This window comes from Colobus angolensis, unplaced genomic scaffold (genome assembly GCF_000951035.1).
Source record: "Colobus angolensis palliatus isolate OR3802 unplaced genomic scaffold, Cang.pa_1.0 Scaffold73, whole genome shotgun sequence".
Classification (NCBI taxonomy): Eukaryota; Metazoa; Chordata; class Mammalia; order Primates; family Cercopithecidae; genus Colobus; species Colobus angolensis.
In genome coordinates, this window is record NW_012121043.1 from 6658261 (window position 1) to 6672882 (window position 14622).

At 35.9% G+C, this 14622-nt stretch overlaps 1 protein-coding gene across 3 annotated transcripts in view; it reads left to right on the forward strand.

Annotated features, from left to right (window-relative positions):
• EPHA3 (EPH receptor A3) overlaps positions 1-14622 on the forward strand; it is a 364805-nt gene that overhangs the window by 154580 nt on the left and 195603 nt on the right. The gene's annotated exons all lie outside the window — the stretch shown is intronic.

Sequence of the window (14622 nt, forward strand, 5' to 3'; positions counted from 1 at the left end):
CAATACATAGCAGCTGCTAAGCTATCCTGCTGTCTTCCATTCTCTGCACATTTCCTTCTGTGGAGTTATATTCCAACAAAGGCTCCTGACATGCTGGCTGATCTTGCTCTTCTTACAATGCCATTTGATTTTCAGCAAGGTTTGCTAGCAGATGATGAGATGGCAGAGGAAGCCAGTTATGGTATTTGCTATTAGTCTCAGTCTTCAAGAGGCTGTAAGGACTTCCTTGTTTGAAAATCTGCGAAAAATTATTTTATATTCTTCAGAATTCTTTGATTTTATTTTAACACTTGTGTATTCTTTCTTCTTGATGCTCTTAGAAATGGCACTCGTGCCTCAGACTGTCTTTATACCTGCACTTTTTCCCATCAGAATGCTGACCTCCTGCCTTGTTCTTTGTATGTCCAGCTCCTTTGAATACTTCAGCCTTCAGTTAAAAGTCATCTGCACTGAGAACTGTTTCTTTACCCCTGGATTGAAAGTACACTTGTACTTGTTCTTTTCCATGTAGACCTTGCTTACAACTTATTATTTTTCATGTATTTTTACGTTGTGTGGATTGTCTCTTTTCCAGTGACATGCATGCTCTGTAAGAGCAAGGGGATCTTTGATTCCCCACTGTAGCCTGTCACCCAGCAGTGGGTTTGTATATAATAGGTGCTCAAAATAAATATTTTTTAAATAAATGGATATTTGGAAAAAAATAATTTCTGGATTCTATTAAAGCATGTACCCAGAAAATAATTAGTTGAACCCAAAGTGGCCACAAGCATCAGATACGCACTCATTTATAACTCTGGTATATTGTACTTACATTGCTCTTTGAAAGCCATTTTCAGTCATTTTATATTTTGAAGTAGTTATTTAAAAAGTGATACTATTAGTTTGGTGCAAAATGAATTGCTGTTTTTCCCATACTTTTAATGGCAAAACCAGCAATTACTTTTGCACCAACCCAATACCTTTAACCATCAACACACAGACCCCCCCCACATACATATGAACACACACATTAATTGTATAGCATTGTTAATAAAATATCGATATGATTTAATTGGTTTACCTTTTTGAATGCCCATCTCCAAAGATAACACAAAATATGCAATAGGTTAAGTCACAATTTGAGTTTTCATTGGGTTATAATCCAAATAATATTATAACTAGTATCAGGAGGAACTCGCATATTCATATCTACATGGCCTACGTAATATCAGCTCTGACTCTTCACGGATCACTGTCATCAGTATTCACAGTCATAAAAATAAAAATATATCAGGATATTTACTCTCATGAGAAGCTGTTTTCGTTTCCCAGGGCTACTATAAAATTTACTACAAACTGGATGACTTAAAACAACAGAATATCTTTCTTAATTGTTCTGGAGGCTAGAAGTCTGGAATCAAAGTATTGGCAGGGCCACACTCCCTCTGAGGATTCTAGGGAAAATGTTTCCTTTGCCTCCTTCTAGCTTCAGGCAGTTGCTGGAAATCCTTGGCATTCCCCGGCTTGTAGTTATGTTACTCTGATTTTTGTCTCAGTCTTCACAAGGCCTTAGTCACCGTGTGTGAGCATTTTCCTGACCACTTTATGAGAATACTCATCATTAGGTTTACAGTCTACCCTAATCAATATGACCTCATCTTAATGTAATTAATTATGTCTGCACCTTTTTGAAGCAGGACATTTCCCTGACCCCTTCGCGCGATGTATGACAGGGGTGCCTTGTTTACTCAGCCCACCTCTCTCAACTCCTCACAGCAGGGAGCGCGTGAGTAACTGGAGTCACAGCACTGGAACCGGCTGGCCGTTTTGGTGCCGGCAGGATCAGACTCCATTCACTCGCACCCACTGCGTTCCACCCACCGTGGGAGGGAGCGTGCAGGTGAGAGGGTGCAGGAGCCAGAGCAAGCCTTTTTGGGAGCCGGCGGGAGCGAACTCAGTTCAGGCCCCGCAGCAACAGCCAAGCAACTTCCGAAGCCCCAGAGGGCATGTTACCGCTGACGGAGTCTCACTCTGTCGCCCGGACTGGAGTGCAGTGGCCGGATCTCAGCTCACTGCAAGCTCCGCCTCCCGGGTTCCCGCTGGGACTACAGGAGCCCACCACCTTGCCCGGCTAGTTTTTCGTATTTTTTAGTAGAGACGGGGTTTCACCGTGTTAGCCAGGATGGTCTCGATCTCCTGCCCTCGAGATCCGCCCGCCTCGGTCTCCCAAAGTGCTGGGATTACAGGCTTGAGCCACCGCGCCCGGCCATGGTGCTCTTTTTTTATTATTTTTTTAAATTATGTTTTAAGTTCTGGGTTACATGTGCAGAACGTGCAGGTTTGTTACATAGGTATGCACGTGCCATGGTGGTTTGCTGCACCCATCAACCCGTCATCGACATTAGGTATTTCTCCTAATGCTGTCCCTCCCTTGTCCCCCAGCTCCCTGACAGGCCCCGGTGTGTGATGTTCCCGTCCCTGTGTCCATGTGTTCTCATTGTTCAACTGCCACTTATGAGTGAGAACATGTGTGTTTGGTTTTCTGTTCCTGTGTTAGTTTGCTGAGAATGATAATTTCCAGCTTGATCCATGTCAGGACAGTGCTCTTCAGCTCTGCTGTCTGCGGATGGCCTAAGTGTTAACACTTCTGGTTGGCCTTTTGCCTTTTCGCGTGAGGAGGCTGCCCTCCACCAGCAAGGGCAAAAGGCAAATGTGATAGGCTTTTGTATCCACACTTCTGGCTCCCAAGTTCTTGTACAACATCCAGGAAAAATGAGGTTGCACGAACGAATTGAACGACGGTAAATGCGGCGGATTTTATTGCTGCTCAAAGTGACTCTCAGCGGGAAGAGGAGCTGAAAAGGAGATGGGGCAGGTAGGTAATCTTCCCCAGAAGTCTGGCCATCTCTGGCCAGATTCATCTCTGAAGTTATGCCGTCAATCTGTCCCTCTGAAGTCAATCTGCTTCTCTCTGACATCCACCCATAGTCCCCGATGCCCAGCTGCTTCTCCTCTCTGTCAGCTGAATCTGAGGTCTTTCTAGACACATGATGGGGGGGTGGGGTGGGCCATGGGTAGTTTAGGAAAAGACAACATTCAAGCCGGTAAACAGGGATACACGTTCTTATTTTGGGCCATGGTTTCAGGCTTTTTGGCTTGAGAATGGGGTTTCACTGTGGACCCTCCCTTTTCTTCCTAGAATTGCCCTGCCCCTGTCCCTATCACTATTTCCAAGTAAGGTTACATTCTGAAGCTTCAGGTGGACATGAATTTCTATTTCGGGGGGATGCCTTACTCAACCCAGTAGAGTATGCCCTTTGGCCTCAAAATCCGTATCCATCCCATGCGCAACACATCCCGACAGTCCCAAAAGTCTTAACCCATTCATGCATCAGCTCTAAGTCCAAAATCTTATTTAAATATCATTGGTTCCAAAAGTTTCAAATCTTATCATCTGAATCAAGTATGGCCAAGACTCTGGGTGTGATCTATCCTGGGGCAAAATTTCTCTTTATCTGTAAATCTGTGAAACTCTTAAATGAGCTATCTACTTCCTAAATACAGTGCTCGGATAAGTATAGGATAGACATTCCCATTCTCAAAGGGGGAAACTAGAAGAAATAAAGGAGTTGCTTGTCACAAGCAAGTCTGAATCCCAGTAGAAAAAATTCCAATGGGCTTCAAGGCCTGAGAATAATCCTCTGTGGCTTGATGTTCAATCCTATGAATCTGCAGATTCCTGGTCAGTCCTGCCCTCTGTTCTCTTCCCCACCAACTCCTACCTCCCTTCTACTCCTTGCTTAGTGAAATCTTACTCATTTTTCATTCTTAGTTTAACTGTTACTTACATATTCTAATGTAGGTGAGTTCTCTTTTTGTAAGTTCTCATATAAACATTCATTCTTATCTTTGCTTACTAGAAATTATAAAGTAGAATAATTTCACAAGTAAATTAATCCCTGTTCCCCCAAGCAGGATTCAAATGAGAACAGGAGAAGCATATGTCTTATTTGCTGTTACATCCGCAAAGCAGAGGTCTATGCTTGCCGCATGCTAGGCTCTCAGGAAATACTTATTGAATTAATGAATCAAATGGAATTCCATCTTAAAAGAAAACAGTAGGAGTTTTGTGCTTTTTGAATTAAAATAACATCATGGGCAAAATACCTGATTTCATATTGAAGTTCCAAAGAGTCATTAAGAATATTGATGAAATGAAAAGGTACTCCTGTGCTTTAAATTTTTTAATTTTTTTTATTTTTGTCGACATATAGTAGGTGAATATATTTATGGGGTATATGAGATGTTTTGATATAAGTCTTATGCTTTTAATGCAGTAATTTTAAGATTTCAAACACAATTGCAGACATTTAAAATTTTTAACAAATCGTTTGGAAATTGATTAGAAATTAAAAATTATGTTCAGCAATACTATAGAGAGACTCTCCCATAGGTGTTTTGGCCTAATTTAATTTTTGTTATTATCATCATTTTCTACTGTAAGTTCATCTCTGACTTATAATTGTAATAAATAAAAAATACAACAAATCTTCTTTACAAAACTACACTTCCCAAAACTGGTATTATAGGACATACATAGCATTTATTTAGGGATGCATCAAGAAAAATGGGGAATCCCTGGCCAAATAATTTTGGGAAATGTCATATTCAATACCCTCCTTCAGCAATTAATTTTCATGAAGTTCGTTAGTGAGATGATATTAATAGCTCTGTGTAGTTCTACAGAAAAAAAATATTTTCTAAAATAGTTGCTCCTTCAAAAACTTTCATTTTAATATTTTTTGTAAATATCTTGATATACCATTATTTTATAAAATAATTTTGGCAAAATATGTAATGCAAAATGTGATATGGCTTTTATTATGTAAATTAATTTATATTCTCATTTAGGATAAAGCAGTTTAACAATGCCTTCTTTCAAATAAATATAACCTGAATTCTTGTTATATCTGTTTATTTGCTGAAAGTATAATTTTAGAGAAAAGTATAGTAGAACCAATTGCATAATTCCTGACCCAAGAGCAGACATCAAGGAGTAAGCAATGGGTCACTCCTTTTGTCATGTGGATATTGTGAAATCTAGTTCATCCTCAGTAACTGTCAAGTCTTGAGAATAAGCATTGATTAGATACCTGGGCAACCTTCCTTTTGTATCCTCTTCCTCCATGTCAAAGTTTCTCTGCCATTGGGGAATGTGATACTAGGAAAAAATTCCTGTAAGATATACACAAGGTAATTTCTATTTCTCATTTCTACTTTAGAAAGTTTTAGGATTTGATTGAAAATTTGCTTAGAAACGTGTTACTCAGGATTTTCCAGTCCGATGGACACTACCAGAAGATATATAAACACAATTAAATTCCTAGCTTGGCTCTGAGCTCTATCTTCTGGACTTCAAGATAATCCAGAGGGGCACAATCCTGCCAAGACACTCTAAACTCATTGAATAATAAAAATAGCATAAAGTATGAACTCATTTAATATTCATAAAAATTCTATGAAGTGGGCATTTGTATTGATTTCATTTTATAGAGAAAGAAACTGAAACCCACAGTTCAGGTCACCCGTCCTAGGCCACACAGTTACTAAGTGAAACAGATGAGATTTGAAACCAGGTCAGCTGATTCCTTATTCTTAATTACTACACCCTACAGCCATCATGTTCATTGGAAATTACTGTTTTATTGAAGCCAGCTTAGTTCCCTGGTAGCTGAATTTATATTCACATTATTAGACTTAAAAGAATTCTGTTTCACATTTTAATGTGTCAACGTTGAATTGAGGATTTAAAATCAATTTTAGCATAACACATAAATCAGTGAACTTCAATTACTACATATTTTGACTAAAAATGTTTTGATTTTTTTAAAGTAAATACTTATAAATTAACTCTCAATTTTTCTCTAACCCTAAGAATATAACTTTTATTACATAAGTAGCATATTGTCATCGCTGATAATTTCAATGCTTTCTTTATGTTTTTTATCCTTGATGCTGTATATTTTTATGTTTTCCTTTGATCTCTATAATTCTTCTGATATTTCTCTTCAGACTATAAACAATTGGTCTTATTAAAAACATAATCATTTAAAAAAACAATTCAATAACAAATGACTAGACACACAAATTAGCAATAAAAATATGATCACACACCAAATACACTATGACATTCTCAAAATGCATTTTAATGTATTCTAATACAATTTTCTTCAGAAATAGAAACCTATTCAACCTTGAAAGTGCTAAAACCTCTGAAAGTCAATGACTTAAAAAAAAATTGAAATAGTATTTCATTAAAAACATGAAATTGTCTATTGTTTTCTATCACTTCTCATATTATTCTTGGATGCATTTTTCCTCAGAGAACATAAGACAATTTGCAGAGTATAAGCAAAGTAGATGAATAAAAATTAGATCCTTTCTAAGGCAGAGCTAGAAAGGAAATGGGATAAAACGTGTAACAGAAGGTGAGTGAAAGCAAAACAGGAGCAGTGGGTAAAGTAAGCTTATCTTGCCAAATGTTCGATTATAAAAATTGTAGTATTAATGATAGAAACTTTAGGAGATTTAAGATGGTAGACATCATTATAATTTTCTTTGTAAGTACATTTAAAAAAGATGTCTGTGTACTTCAATTGAAAGGGAATGAGGGTTGACTCAAAGCATATAATTAATTATCCTTGGCTATTTTACACTGTGGTTAATTCAGATGTTACCCTCCCTGCGAATCCTATTTTCATTAAAAAAGAAAGGCTTAGGAACCTACTGACTGACACAAGTCACAGCCCTGCCATTCCCCCGGAAGCCAGGAAGCAGAATAGCAATGAAAGGGTGTTTCTAAATGAGCATTAATAGCCCTTCACCATGGAGGAAGCTACATTGAAGATAAAGTCTTGGTAAGGAAATATTGCTGTTTAGCTATATATATATTTTTAAATTAACTTTATGAAGACTGTTCTGGTATGTTTAAATAACACAAAGTCAAGGTTTGGTTTATTTCTGTTTAAGCTTTGGCTTGCTTTTTTAATCAAAAATTTTAAAACCATAAAAAATGAAAAGCTTAGAATAAATGAAGGCCAAGCTGACTTAACATTTTATACGAGAATATTAACAGTTGCTGAGGTGATGCTGAGCTTAATTTTGAGAAAAGAACAACAGATAAACCAATATGATAACATTTTGTTTTAAAACAGTGTGATTCCATTAGGCTACAAGTATGTTTTGTTAGTAATTTTAACTGATTTGAAGCTCTCTTTGCTATTGTTCTCATTTCACATTGACCTTCAGTAAAGTTTGCAAATTGTTAAAATGATGGAAAAGATATGTGCAGTTCCTAATATAGGATGGGCTTACTGATACAGGTTAAGAAAAATGATGAAGTTAATTACTTGTGGTAGGTTGATGTAACTCAATCCATTTTTCCTAGGATGCATTTAAATGCCAGAAGAAACCATTCACTTGCCCCCAGGCCACACAAGTCAGTAGCACAGGGTGGTGTTTGAGAGGGATTAAGATTCACAAATTCTGACACCTAGTCTACTAAACCACATCAGTTCAAACTGCCCTCAGTAGATCAACTTTCTTCTTTCTGGAAACATGTGCTTCCTAATGCTATTGCTGCTGAAAGATATGTCTGTTCATGTGGCTAATCTTCATTGCTTAGAAATAATAAGAAAGGCTCTCTCATCTTAACGAAGTTCAGTGCAGTCTCAGAAATTTAAAGAGATACTTCAAGTTTCTAAAAACTCCAAATTTTATTTTCCTTTTTCTTATTTCTTGATATGTGTGGTCTATCTGGTTTTCCATGTTTCTGTGTTTGTTTGTTTTTTTTAAGCCACTAACAATTTTATCATATAATTAATGTGTTTGAAATTAAGAAAGTTGAATTCACTCTTAGTAATGTAGACAGTTACACTATTATAAATGATATCTATGATATATTTAAAAAGGAAACCTACCTGCTGATTTTTGAGGAAAAAGAAATCTTGTCTATAGCACTTCAGCTGCAGCAGTAAATCAGCCGAGGTATTAGAATTTTACAGTGTTCTTTGAGGAAAGTGAAATTTATTATTGGCTTTTATACACTCCATTATTTTCACAAAGTGCTATAAAATAATTTTACAAGTTTTTTTAAACCTGCCTGTGTTGTGATAAATGATATAATTTTTCTTATTTACAAGTGAGGAAAAAAAACAACCTCAGGTCAAAGCAAGGTTGTGTATTTTATACAAGGTCATGTGTCTTATACAAGGTCACAGGATAAACCCACGGGCATTAGTTAGAGTTTAAAAAGTTTATATAGTATTATGGCATTACTACTTTTACCTTTCTATTCTTTTAAACATCACTATCTACTTCAAGTGTTGCTTCTGTAAATCTACTGACCAATAATATCTTTTAAGCATTCAATGTATATCATGGGCAAGACCCAGTTTTAAGTGCCTTACATGGGGTAAACAATTGAAACCTGAAAACAACTTATAAAGAATACTTTTTACACATTTTACAGAGAGACTGAGGCACAGAGACTTTATTATGACATGTCCATATCCAAAAAAGAGTATAGAACAGTGATTTGGAACATTAGTTCTCAAAGTGTGAATTCCAGACCAATAGCATCGGTATCATCTGAGAATATATTAGAAATGTAAATCTTTGGTTCCCACCCCATACTGAGTTAAAAGCTTGATGTACAGGGCATAGAAGATAGCTTTTTATAATTTATTATTATTATTATTGTAGACACAGGGTACTGCTTTGTTACTCAGGCTGGTCTCAAACTCCTGGCTTTATGTGATCCTCCTACCTTGGACTCCCAAAATGCTGTGATTATAGGCATGAGCCACCCAGCCTGAGTGACAAAAATTTTTTAGGAAACGATTCTGATGCATGCCCTTGTCTGAGAACTACTAGTTCAGAAGATAGAGTCTAGAGATAAACTCTCTGCTTTTGACTCACAAGATTTTCATTTACAAAGTTTGTGGCTTCAAGTCACTGGTTGGTCAGGGTGTAAGTTGGGTTATCTTTAGAATAACACTGCCAATACTAGTAGCTCTTCACTGCCGGAAGGACTAAATGTGAAAGCCCACTTCAGGCAGGTAGTATCTCTTCTATGAATGCCAAATCCAAAACTCAATTTTATTATATAAGATTGAAACTAATGATTATATAAAAGATTCATTAATTTAATGTATTAAGGCATTCTGCATGGTACCTGACACTTAGTACATGGTTATAAACTGATATCATGTTGTTATTGTTATTACTACTACTATGACTCATCGTTGTCGCTGCCAGTCATTATTTGAGTTGTGGAAAACTAGGCTATTGGTTTACCTATGACCTTTACACTCAGAAATCCCTTTCCACCCTCATCCTGACAGGACTTCCACCCACTGTCTACTCATTTGTGTCTGTGTGTCTTTGGCCAGCTGTTAGTCCACCTGTTCTTTATGACTAACTGTGATAGCCATTTAGACAGCTTCTCCTGATCTACAGCCAGTCTGATCCTCACTTCTGTCTTATTTCCTTAAGGAGAGATGCAATAATGTTTTAAATTGTGTGGCTTGAGTATGAATTCAGTCCACCATAAATATTTAAATGCATGCCCTCTCTTATTGATTGTGTTTCTTTTCATTGAAGTTAATCAAACTTAAACAAATACATGTGATCAAACTCATCTGTGCCCCAGAGTTGTAACTTTTTGAATGAATTCAATGTAAACTTGCAAATATTATACCTTCAAAATTTCCTCTGTATGTTATTTTTTCTTCTATTTGTTTCTGATAAAAATTGTCTGTGCTTTTTGATTAAAAAACAAACAAAACACACTGGGCTCCTCTAGCAAATTGTTTCTCACGCTACAGCAATAATACTTTTCTTTAATCAAGTTAAAAAAACTGATATGGAAAGAATAAGCCCTCCCTACTATCTGTAGCTATTGTACAAACAAAATATAGATTATATTCACCATGTTCTGCCTTATTAATGTTATTTCTCCTTTATTAATATTGTTATATGTTCTACTTGAGCATTGAGACAAAACATCTGTTTATTCTTATTCTTCAGGAAATGTTAGGTCCAATAATATTGAGGAAGGCACAACTTTACATATAAAGTCACTGTATTATCTTTTGTATAAGCAAGAAACCACAAGACAAGAAGAAAAAAAAAAAAGGGTAGCTGGAAATGGCAATCTAGGGTGGGGTTTTTTTAAATGTGAAGAAATTATTGTAATTCCCTGGCAGCATACAGCAAAGTTAGGTATATTTCTGAATGCTCTTCATGATAAATGTATTTTTCTTATTTTTTTTAATGACTGAAATTCCTAAGGTTAGCTATCACATGGAGGAGTCAAGAAACCTGCAGGAACTTGGCTTTCTCTCACCTTTAGTGTTCTTGAAACTCGTCATGTCTAATATGCTTTAGATCTCTGGATTTATGTTCAAGTCTTCCATTTAACTGGTAGTATGTAAAACAAAACATATACTGTTTTTATCTGTCTCTGTTTATCTCCATCTGTACCGATGGCTGATGGTTGATTGTAATATGTTGAAACAGAAGAATAGCAATAGAAACAGACAAAGGAGGAGGATAAGAAGGGGAAGGAAAAGCAGAAAAGAAGAAAGAAGGAGAAAAATACTTACCAGGAATAAAAAGAAATTACGAGAAAATAAAAATAGAAAATGCCGTCAAGTGAGTCACTTTTATACTGGGCCCTTGGACAACATGGGTTTGAACTTCACGGTTTCACTTATACATAGATTTTCTTCCACCACTGTCACCATTGGGATAGTAAGACCACCCCTCCCTTTCCTCCTTTTCAGCTTACTTAATGTGAATACAATGAGGATAACCTTTATGATGATCCACTACCATTTAATAAATAGCAAATATATTTTTCTTCCTTATGATTTTCTTAATAACTTTTTCTTTTCCCTAGTTTTTTGTAATAATATAGTATATAATGCCTATAACATACAAATATGCATTAATCGACTATTGACGTTGTCAGTAAGACTTTTGGTCAACAGTAGGCTATTAGTAAAGTTTTTGGAAAGTCAAAAGGTATGCATGGATTTTCAGCTGCATGGGAAATCAGTGACCCTAATTCCTGCATTCATTGTTCAAGGGTCAACTGTATTTTTTTATATCAACTGTATTACCAACTGTATTACCATTCTTTTGGCTACAATCTTTAAAAAGGAAAATAAATTCTATTCTTTTTAAAAATTTAAATAAAACATTTTATAAGTCATATAATTTGGCTAATATGTCATACTGTTGTGATTGTATTGATAGATTACACAAAAATTTCATCAGCCTTTAAACTAAAGCCCTCTCTTAAAAATGATGCAGTGTATTTCAACTTTACCTTGTTAAAGTGTCAAGAAATTTTAATCCATTAAGAGTTGTTAAGAAGTGAAAAATAAGGCATGTGCTATGCCAGAGTTTTAAGTGCGCATGTGTTTGCTCTTAGACAGAGTTGTGTTAAGTAGAATCGTATTTCTCATTTTTCTAGTTGTATATGATAATTGCACGTTAAACTCCTCAAATACACTTCTGTCTAACATGGCTTTGATCTTTTACTTGGTCCACATTTTACTTACTCTTTCTCTCTTTGTCCATGTTCGTGTTCATAACCAATCATGTTTAAAAGCAATTATGGTGAAACTAGTAGGCCTCACAAAACCTAAAAAGTTAGCACCAGGTGGCCCTAGATAGGGTCCCATCCTGCCTAGATAGGGTCCCACCCTGCCTCGATAGTGTCCCACCCTGATAGGGTCCCACCCTGCCAATTCCGGGAAACAACCTCATGAGGTCCCACCCTGCCAATTCCAGGGGTCTCACCCTGCCTCGAAGTTCCCGGAATCATCAACTCCAGGAAAGAACCTCATAAGGTCCTGCTCTAACCAATCAAACCAAGACCCCTTGCTCAGGCTATAGCTAGACCCAATCATTTTACGCCTTAAGCTTTGTTTGAATTTCGCGCCATAAGCTGTGTTTGAACTTGTGTTAGCCTATATAAACAGCCTGTAACAAGCAGTCGGGGTCCCAGGACCAACTTAGAGCTTGGGACCCTAGCGCGCTAGTAATAAATAACTCTCTGCTGTGAACCTCGTGTCAGTGATCCTTCGCGACGACCCCTGCCCAGGAGGGAATCGAGAGTTCGGTTCCAACAATGGGACACATGGAAAGTTGGAATATTATTGGGATAATGAAATAACTTATTTTTTACAACTTCATGACATAGGATTTAAAGTAAACATGTAAATCTGGAAGGTGCTTTATAGAATTAATGTTCTCTGATGGTCACCGGAAAAGACTTAAGAAACCATGTATCTCTGGCTTAAAATAAATTCTGACTAAATTATTTATTACAAAATTATAATCTACACACTTTGGTTAAGTGATTATTAAAGGAAGTGAATATTTTTTCTTATCTAACCAAGTAGCTGGTAGGCCAAAAATACATTTGGTTTGATAGGAAGATAAATTTTCAACACTTTAAAGCAATTTTTTAATGTTTGTATGCATTGTGAGCCAAAATATTTGATTTCTTATTCCAACTGCTTTAGCTCTACCCACATTCTTTTGACAACATTACTTTCTCTCTGAGCCTCACTGTGCTTATTTGTTAATTGAATATAGAAATGCTTGTAAATACCTAAAGAGGAGGTAGAAATGACATAAAGTAAAAAACCTTAAAAGGCAGTAAGAATGTCAGTCATTGTTATTTTCTTTGTCGCCATTTCTGTATTCTATCTATTCATGTTATATCTCTCACTTAGTTTAAACCTTATATTAATAGAACAGTAGCCAACTTTTCTTTTTGCTTATTTTCATTAGTCTTATTTGTACAACCTAACTTCGAAGAGAGCTTTTAGTAAATATAATTGATGTGAATGGATGCTTGTGAAGTGGAAACTGGAGTAGCAAAAATTATGCTAAGAGTGAGAAGATACTCAGTTGTAGTGTTTACAGTTAGTTGTCATTATTCATGGTAGTTATATTGTTTAAAGTTGCTGTGAATATTGAATTGCTGCTCCTAGGAGAAATACAAGTTTAGGTTCCTGAGGGCACCTGGTCACAATATTGTCATCAACTGATCAATACATAATCTTATTTTATGTATGTTTCTGTTTTAAGGCACCTTATTTAACATACAATTGATTCATTAACATTCAAATCATGGCCAATGGCATGTAACTACTGCCAGAAAGGGTATTTGCTAACACATGAATTTTCTCTGTAAGGCCTTCTTGCATTTAGGAACACTGGTTGACACTTTAGCACTGTGCTTTCGGGTCGTTTTATACAGCAAAATCACTAACAAAAAGCACAAAAATGTGAAAAATGTGGCACTAAATAGACATTTACATATTTACAGTGTGAGAGCTAAATAAGAAGGCAGAGAGTTGCCTTATTTGACCTCTGCTGAGAACATGCATGTCAGGCCACTAAAGTTTTTGCCATTCTGTCATGTCTACAAATGACCAGAAAGTGCCGTAAGTATTGACTTTCAGGTCACAAATAAGTTTTAGCAAATATGTGAATTTGCAAATACAAAGTCCCCAAGTAATAAAATCAATTTTGTTATTTTCTGTTTATCCACCACTCTCCCACCTTGTACCAGCTCAACAAATAATGGATGTTTTGTATGCTGTACTTTAAATTTATTTTCATTTTAAAGCTTCAAAAAAAAATTCAATCTCTGTAATGTGAGTACTCTAGTATTTTTTTCTTTTTAATATTATTTAATACTTTATGAATATTGCAAATACTCAAACATTAACCGACTGAACTAAGTAATTTCTGAACAACATGCAGTATATTTAGAGAGGAGAAGAGTAAGAACAATTTATTTAAGTGTAATCATTAGACTTTGTCTAATGATCTATGTTAAATTCTTACATTTTCTAATGAGTAAGGAATAATACCCTCATCTGAAAGCCACATATTTATGTGAATTAATAGAGAACAGACAAATATGTTTAAAAGGGATATCAGTTGTATCATAGTTAAAATGACTTATCTAGAAGTGAAAATCAATACTCTTGATTGAGCCATCAGTTTAATATAGTAAATTGAATGCTTGCCTTGTACCTCAGTCTGTCAAAGTTTTCTGCAGTTTTGAAGACTGGACAGTGATTTGGAATGGTAACCAAGGAGGGAAGAAAAGGCAGATTAACCAAAAAAATTTTAAGAAGATTGCAGCCCAGGAATCATGCATAATTTCTGCCAAGCCAATCCTCCCAGTACAAAGATAATATAAGTGAAATTGCCATCTTTCCTATCCGTATGTATCAATCAGATTTCATATTGCCATTTCACTAGCATGACATATATGTCAGGCATGTCATTTTTACTTTATAATTCTAGTGCTGTTAACATCCTGCTCCATAGACATTAATACTTTCAGAATTTCGCTAATGATGAAACTGAAGCTTTGAGTGGTTATGACTTGTTCAAGGTCAAATAGCTAGTAAGTAGTTTAATTAAAATGGAAGTTCAAGGCTGAGTGATTCCAAAGTCCATAATTTTTCCGCTACATCAAGTTTTATATATATCAACCCAAAATTCCTACTATTGGATGTGCTCTGAGATAGTCCTTGGGGG